The sequence below is a fragment of the Electrophorus electricus genome, chromosome 3 (assembly GCF_041902795.1).
Source record: "Electrophorus electricus isolate QZ-2024a chromosome 3, ASM4190279v1, whole genome shotgun sequence".
Classification (NCBI taxonomy): Eukaryota; Metazoa; Chordata; class Actinopteri; order Gymnotiformes; family Gymnotidae; genus Electrophorus; species Electrophorus electricus.
Window position 1 is genome coordinate 28,634,491 of NC_137499.1, and position 9,057 is coordinate 28,643,547.

Below are 9,057 nucleotides of genomic sequence, written 5' to 3' on the forward strand. Positions count from 1 at the left end.
TCAGAGGGAGAGGACTGTTGAAGAAGAGGGGTGGCTTGCGCACTGTGATATGGCCCACCATCGATCTTACACTATCGCCCACACACCTCCAAACTTGCCTCCCCATTGGATGTAACCGCTCGGAGGTCAGAAGGCTGACCCGTACTGTCCGTGACAGTTAATGAACCATTTCCTGCCGCTGGTACCACTGGGTGATTGTGGGCTTCACGCCTACCTCTGCGATCAGCTTATTTATCACTCTCCTCTCCTCCCCTCTCCTTCACCACCGTTCCGTGCTTGTGTCTCGCTGTGTGAGACCCCTCCCCCCACCATCTGCCCATGCCAGTTCTGTACCAACTATGTCATCGATCCGTGTAACACTCTTGGACAGTGATGTGCTGAGTGAGAGAGAGAGACAGTGACATGTAGCGCCACCCCTGACACACACATCCAACACACACAGGTGGAACACACCATGTGCGCCATCCTCAAAAAACACAGGACTAACTGTGCACATCCTGCATATCTAGTGTCCCTGTTTGCTTTTTAGCACTGCCAGGGCATGCACAGGACATGTCCTGTTGGACAATTCAATTTAAATCAGGACACACTCTGGGTAACACTTCCATTCTTTGTCTGTGAGCCCCTCCCAAACCACACCACCCCCACCCCGGAACCGTTCCCCACTCTTCTCTTAGATCCCAAATTACCTTCCTCCTAAGGTGTTGCTTTAATATCATACCTCAGTTAGGTTACTTTGTGTCAGCTTTTGGAACAATCCTCCTCTGTTTGGTCTGGAACTCCTCTTCCTCATGTCCCTCCCTCTCTCCCTTTCCTTCCTCCCTCCATAGTTTCAGTCTGTGCTAGAATAAAGCATCCCAGCCCCTCTTGTTTTCTATCTGCCCATCTGCTTGGGCATGTGTGTGTGTGTGTGTGTGTGTGTGTGTGTGTGTGTGTGTGTGTGTGTGTGAGAGAGAGAGAGAGAGAGAGAGAATGCATATATGTGGACGGCTTGTTTGTACCATTACATCAGCTTTGTTACTGCATTCAGTCTGGCTGAAGTGGGCATGTATCTAATCTCTGTTCGACAGCTGGACGTCCAGTCTGACCTCGCGCCGCCAATACGTCAGCACGTGCTGCTGTTAGCCAACCCCAGCCGAGTGCACACGCTCTCCAGCTGTGCTCTGTGCCGGCCTGGGCAGCCAAAACCACAGTCGAATGGATAAAACCAGAAACTTCTAACTCGCCGTTCCTGACACTGTGCGCAACTTCTAGCTAATGAAAGCTGTCTGCAGTTTTGTGTCTGTGTCTGCTGTCATTGCATGAGATGTCATAGCATATCATAACTGGTCCAGCGACCGACAGCTTCAAGAGTTTCAGATGCAGCCAAGCTTTCTATGAGCACTGTAGGCCGCCGTGCGCCAAATCCGGCGGCACGCTGTTTTTTCCCCGAAGCCTCCTCGTTACTCCTCCTCTCTATCCTCGGCTGACCGCTGCCTCGGCAGCTGTGAGGATATGAGAGGGGAGATGTAGCATGTAATACGTCTGGCTCATAACAGAGCGCAGAGCCAGTGTGCATCTCTCACCTGACTGCGGAGACGCTTTGATTAAACAAGTGCCTGTCACGCTGGGTTGCGCTCACAGCAGGTATCGCGCGCCGCGCCGCTCCAGCGCGCTTGTGTACCGCGTCACGTGCACCGGGGAGGAGCCTGTGTGCTGATTCTTGATCTTTAAATGTGTGGACATGCAGTTTCTTATCCTGTCCTCCGTCATGCTGCGCTATGTACTTTGGGCTGGCATTTTGCTGGCTGCGTGTCTGTGGTCTTCTCGTCTTGGACCTCAGCACACACGCTTTACTCTGGGGTTCTTATTAGAGCAGAATGTAGGCTCTAGTGACACAGAGTAGACTCATCGTTTGGAGTGGAGTGAGCAGGTTCACAGAGAGACCATACTAAATACTTAACAAAAACAAGAACAACTCTGGTTTAGCCATAATAAAGTAAATGCTGGACCAAACAGGTAGGTGATTTCTCTTGATTCCACATAATACACACAAGCACATATTTCTGTAACAGACGCTTCCTCCTGTGTGGCCCCACTCATTCTGTCCTTCCCCTGGCCGGGGGGTGGGCATACATGTGTACATGGTCTGTGCGTAAGTTGTGCGTTGTAGCCATGCACCTTGCCTCACCTGTGATGAAGATATTTGCATTCAGTAATGCATGTAATGACTGTTATACCACAATAAGACATACCTGTGGTCTGTATGGCACAGAAACAGACAAAACTAATTGCTCATGATGCTTGTGTGGATGCTTGTGCTTCCTGGTGAGACTGTCAAATGGACAGTACAATATGTCCACTCAGCACTGGGTCCTACTGACAGTGTATGTCTTTTCGACTGAGAGCTCCCTGTTTGGGTTGTATTATTTCCAGCAGTGCATATTATGGGAAAGATTATGGGAGGTCAGTTTTGAGGTGTTGCCATGGAGACAGGGCTGCCCTTGTAGGCATGGTGAGTAGTTCTGCAGGTCCTCTAGTTCCCCTGTGCAGCTGAGCTGAGATATATTAGCACTGACCCCCCTCTTTGACCACACACACACACACACACACACACACACACACACACACAGAGACCCAAAGGTTGTAAGGTTGGAGTTGCAGATGGAATCCTATGGAATCATTACGCAGAGAAACACATTTACATTCATAGAAATGTGTTGGTACACATACACACAAAGAGACAGACAGAGAGCATACACCCACACACCCACACCCACACCCACACCCACCTTTATCTTTGAGACTGGGCTGGATCTTACATCTGATGTCCCTCGTCTCAGCTACTGTCCTGCCAGTGAGAGAGAGAGAGAGAGAGAGAGAGAGAGAGACAGAGAGAGAGAGACAGAGAGAGAGAGAGACAGAGAGACAGAGAGAGAGAGACAGAGAGAGAGACAGAGAGAGAGAGAAAGAGAGAGAGAGAGAGACAGAGAGAGAGAGAGAGAGAGAGACAGAGAGAGAGAGAGAGAGACAGAGAGAAAGAGAGAGAGAGAGAGACAGAGAGAGAGAGAGAGACAGAGAGAGAGACAGAGAGACAGAGAGAGAGAGACAGAGAGAGAGACAGAGAGAGAGAGAAAGAGAGAGAGAGAGAGACAGAGAGAGAGAGAGAGAGACAGAGAGAGAGAGAGAGACAGAGAGAAAGAGAGAGAGAGAGAGACAGAGAGAGAGAGAGAGACAGAGAGAGAGACAGAGAGACAGAGAGAGAGAGACAGAGAGAGAGACAGAGAGAGAGAGAAAGAGAGAGAGAGAGAGAGAGAGAGAGAGAGAGAGAGAGAGAGAGAGAGAGAAGAGAGAGAGAGAGAGAGGGAGAGAGAGGGAGAGAGAGGGAGAGAGAGGGAGAGATAGGGAGGGAGAGAGAGGGAGAGAGGGAGAGAGAGAGAGGGAGAGAGAGGGAGAGATAGGGAGGGAGAGAGAGGGAGAGAGGGAGGGGTATCTAGTATACCGGGTGAGATGTAGCCATATGAGATAAGTGGCTGTGACTGAGAGAATGAAATACATGTGTACATGGTCCCCTGTTCTGGTGTGGCCCCAGTTTCCCATTCTGTGGCCATTCTGTGTGAAGAGCATGGTTCTCAGGTGTACAAAACGTGGGGGAAAAACACATCAGACCTGAAATATCTGAGATATCTGTTTCTGTTCTCTCTACTCTGTCTGTCCTATAGTCACACACACATGCACACACATGGTTTTCTATCCACATTTTAGTTGAGGGTCTTTTGGCAGTGTTACGCTCCTGACTGCACAGAAGCTACATACTGCCCCCTGTTGTTGACTAATGGTAAGTCAATCTGTTCCCCTATATAGCCAAAACTCAGGTCTGTCCCTCAAAGAACAAAATGTTCCTTTACATAAAGATTACAATATGGCTTTTGGTTTGCCTGGATCTTATTAACATACAAAGTGTAAGTAAAAAAAGATTTATTAGAAAAATAAAAAGACACAACGTGCAAATTCTATATTAAGGCCATAAAAAATAATGAAAGTCACTCTCAAATTACATTAAATAAACCATAATGTTCCTCTACTACACCATGAACTGGAATTTGTTTGTTGAGAAGTGCCATTAATGCCTGAAGTGGCTCACAATTGGCTCCTGTCATGTTCGGCTCAGTGTGGCTCTGCTGATCAATGCTCCGAGAATGAGACACCTCTATTCCTCTCCATGGAAACAGGTCATGGTGCCAGAGGATTGAGAGCAGAGGGGTGGTCCATGGGGAAGGGAGGGGAGGGGCCACATTTGAATTACATGAATATTCACTGTTTTATCTGTTACTCCTAAGAGGAAGAGAGAGAGATGATGGAAAACAAGTTAATTCTCTTTCTTTCATACAAATGTTCAGTTCTTTGTCCCCAGAGCTCCCAAATTTGTAAAATTTGGCCACTAGAGTTAAACAATGCGAAATACATACTGAATCACACTTTGATTTTTATATAATCTGGGCGCCTGAGCTTGTGGGGTCCAGATCTGAGAATGGTTTCTTGTATTTTTGTATTGCGCAGTTTAGTATACAACATTAGTATTGTGCCTGCTCGAATGCCAATGACTCCACACTTAGACCAAACCTCTAGAACGCCACATGCTGAATGAGGTGTGTCAAAGCAGGTAAAACACTAAACTGTGCAGTGTCTCTACTCAGACTGGGAGTCATAAGGCCATCATATCTTTTTATGCATGTAAAGCAAAGTGTAAGTTAGTGGTGGCAGAGTGATCACTGCTCCCCCTGCTGGCCTGCGGAGGCAGCATTCGGCCCACCTGGAGTCAAGCCAGCGGTGCTGTTTGGGAAAGCCGCAGAGAGGCGCCCTGTGCAATCTGTAAGTTGACCTGGTGGCCTACAGCGATTAATTTCAGCTGTGGTGACAAGGCCCCTCCAGCATGCTCTCATCTGTGGCCGGGCTAGAGGGGTCGTTATGGAAACTCATTACTAGCAAGCTGGCAGACTGAGAGGGAAGTACTCACCACTAACACATTAACATCTTCCTCTTGTGCTCTCGTTTGGTTCTTCCCTTCCTTGTCACTTTTCTGTCTGTTTTCTTTTTCTTCGCTTATCTTCTTTTCTCTTGTGTTCGCTTTTTCGCTCTTTCTTGTGTCTTACTCATTAAAGATGGTGACAATAGCATGATGCCATGGCAACAGACCCAGTGCATAACTCCAGTTAATACCTTTCTGGGAGTTCTCGGATAGCACAAGCAGAAGCAGTGGTTTCAGATCTCTAATTCTTGCCTTCTGTTTCTGAAACCAAGCTGTCACCACACAGTGAGCTGTATTCAGTTTTGTGAAGCGTATGCACTTGATTCCTCCTGCATGCAGCTCATCAGCTGGAGGAGCATGGGGTTTTAGGAGGTGGGGGGAGGGGTCAATATCAGTTCACTCCCTCTCAGTACATCTTAGTAAATGACCATCCTCGTTTATTACATTTTCTCCTTCTTGCTCGCTCTCTCTCTCTGGCCCCTCTCCCTGTTGGTCTGGGCTGTGGGCTCTGCTCTGCAGCACGTTCCTCTTCCTGGCCATCTGCTGTGTTTAGGGCACTCACCTGCTTCTCCTCACAGGCAGAGAAAACAGGAGTCGAGCTGCCGCCATGGAAGCAAAACATGGCAATGTTCGCAAACACGCAAACGCGTGCGTGCACATGGAAAGAGAAGGGAGGGAGACTGAGAGGGATAATTAAACAATTAAACTTTGGCCGAGTTAAACGTGTTCAGTTTGGGTGTTGTCTGGTTTGTGGCGTCCTCACGGTGCGAAGGCATAGACACGCGTGAGACCTTTCCTTCATTCCTCTAATCTCACACTCTCATACACTGCTGTTCATCTCTCCATTCCGTCTGTACACAGAGAGGAGCAGTGTCGGATGTGGGCTCAGGAAGTGAGCTCGTAGGTTCAGCACTTCGTGCCTATGATGGAGAGGTGGGGGTAGGAGGATATGAGAAAAAATGTCTCCTCACATGCAGATAAATGCACAAGAGCAGGAAAGCATGGTTTTTGCTGAATAACATCACTTCACACTCTCTTGCTGCTCTGTGCAAAGAATACTGTTTATTAATTTCTGGCAGTCTGAAGCATATATATAATTTTATATATATATATATATATATATATATATATATATATATATATATATATATATAAATTAGTGTGTGTGTGTGTGTGTGTGTGTGTGTGTGCGCGCGTGCGTGCTCAGAACAGAGCAGTACAGTAGTTTAAAGAAAGGAGAACGGTTTGGTTTAGATGGATTTCATGAAACAGTATATGTTTAGTAGGAACCTACACAAAAGGTTTGGCTTTTAGCAAGTGAGTGCTTTTGCCTTGTGGATTTGAGCAGCTAAGTCCAGTGGTGTCGATGAACCGCTGCTTCTCTCGGCTTTGGTGCAGAACATCTTCAGTGTGGGTCTCGTTTGGGACGCTACAGAAATAACTATGTTGAGGACATACATTATGTTTATGTGAGTAGGCCAGAAAATGGTCTGTGATGAAACTGCTAAGATTATAAAGAGAAAATGTATTTTCTTATGCTAATCATTAAATCTCTAATTCTGTGAATAATCTCTCATTTTTTGGATGGATGTTGACATTTTTAATTGAAGAGGATATGACTACATATAAGATATGATCGCTGACTTAAAAAAAAAAAGCTATTCCTTTCTAGGCTAAAGTTAATGTATCTACCTACTGTGTATGTGCACAGTGTGTAGAATGTGTGTATAATCTCTCAGAAGTGTGTGTTGCGGGTTAGCAATGCAGGAAGGGTTTGTGTGTTTGCTTGGGTGTGTTGCAGTTCAGGAAGCATGTTTTATTTGTAGGTGCAGACAGAGAATCTGGGCAGAGATCTCAAAAAGTGGTGGTGTTACAAGTTAGGAAGCAAAATGCCTTTTTTTTTTTTTAAAGCAAAAATTCTCTATAATCAGATATTTGTGTTCTGCAAATTTTGCTTTTCTGAGAGATACAGATTAATGTAAAACACAAGAACACAAGAATTTATTTATTTGTACTAAAGAAATATTATTATACAGAAGACCATTATAAAGTCTCATTTTTAATGATTCACATTAAATTTAATGACACACACAGTCACACAAAGACACAAAGCCATTCATTCAAATATTCTGATTTCACCTCAAACCCAATACTGCAGTTTTCATAGGGCCACAAATTTATTTATTAATTCCAGATAATAATGATTTAATCCTCCCTTATAAATTATGATTTAATCCTGCCTTATAAATACAAATCCAATTTAGTGAGCTTCCTAAATCTCCAATAACAAAAGACACAATTTTTCTGTACTTACCTTCTGGGAGTTTAGATTTTACTGACATATTTCAAACAGATGAAATGCTGAATGAGATTAAGGTTTATTGATCATGTAGACATTAACGCAATCCATAGATCCTCGTCTAATCTACTCCGTCATTTGCTCCATATTTATAACATCTTGATTTTAATCTTAATCTCTAGTGGCACTGAAGTCACCTTTATGCCACTGTCCTTGCAGAAATTACGAGCTAACTGTTAAAAAAGCAGCAGGGTACCTTCACTGCTGTAAGATGCAGACTTCATACACCGAGAGGTCAAACAAATACATCTCATATTCATATCATCAGGCTTGAATTAAACTCAACGACTTCCAACTTCTTCTTCATAGGGGAAATTCTCAGATTAGTCAAGACTCCTTTAAAATAGAAAAAAACTTTGTTTTATAAGTGTGCAAAAACAGGGGAATTTATCATGATCCCAAAAGAAAGATGCTGAGGTTTTTTCAGAGGTTACATAATACAAACATTATTCAATTAAAATTAGTTAGTTAATAAATTAATTAGGATGCAACATCAGAAAGTAAAAATATTATTCAGCATTGTTATGTCCAATCACAAGATCCACATTAAACCATAAATGTTTCTTAAAAATAATTGTTTATTTAAATAACCTCTGGGGTTTGAAAATGATGCTTCAACTGGATATCCCTTTCTGTCTTTTTACTTTTATTGCATAATTTTAATTAGACCACAAATTAACTGTAGTTTTATTTTAATACAGCATGTAGGCTGTTTAATCAATTAACTGTTTTAAAATGAGAAACACCAAGATTTTAAGTTTAAAGTTGTGCTTAGACTTTAAGAATATGTGTAATTTGTCTCAAATTCCAGCTCTGAGCAGATACACTAGGCCCTTACACACCTGAACTGAGAGAGCGTGTTGATGCTGTCACAACACCATTAAAATTTGACTTGCTAGTGCCACTGAGGTGACGATGCATGCAGACATTGTGCTAAGATAACCAGACTGTTTATTCTTTCACTTCTGCATTTCGCCCTCTGAGGTTGTCTTTTGTGCCATGCTAAGAGGCTATACACTCTGGGTACTGGCATATAAGGAAGAGTAGACAGACATTAACAGCATCTATAGACAGGTGACTAAGTGTGACTTGGACTGCTCTGTCATCCAGAGCATTCCATGTCCACCTGTTCGTCTTCTGCCATTTTTTGTTATATGTGGGATGTAAATGGTGTCATCGTTAGATCAGTAAAGGGGATGGGCTGCTGTTTGTGACCTGAGCCTGGGGAATGTTCCTGCAGGTGTGTATGAGGTTGGTACCAAAGGCATGCACACAGCTGCCACACGCGCCCTGTTTGGGGCATGGTGGTGCAGGGAGGCAGTGGGGAAGTTGGTGGTGTAGGGGTGGCTTACCTGGAAATAAAGAGCAGCAGAAAGAGCAGCGACAAAATGTCACACTTGGAACCCAGTGAACACTGAACTTTAATTGTGAAACTCTAGACTTGTTTTAATTGGATGTGTGTGAATGTGTGCGTGTGTGAGAGAGGAAGAGTGAGAGAGAAACCACACACTTCCAGTGAGACAACTCTGCTTTTTTTGTGATTTCCTGTCGTGCAATATGCAAATAATGAATGTTATAGCTAAGTGTGAACACTGCATAAACTCTCACACACACACACACACACACACACACACACACACACACACACACACAGGTGTATACATGCCTTCTTTGGCTTCACTATCTACAC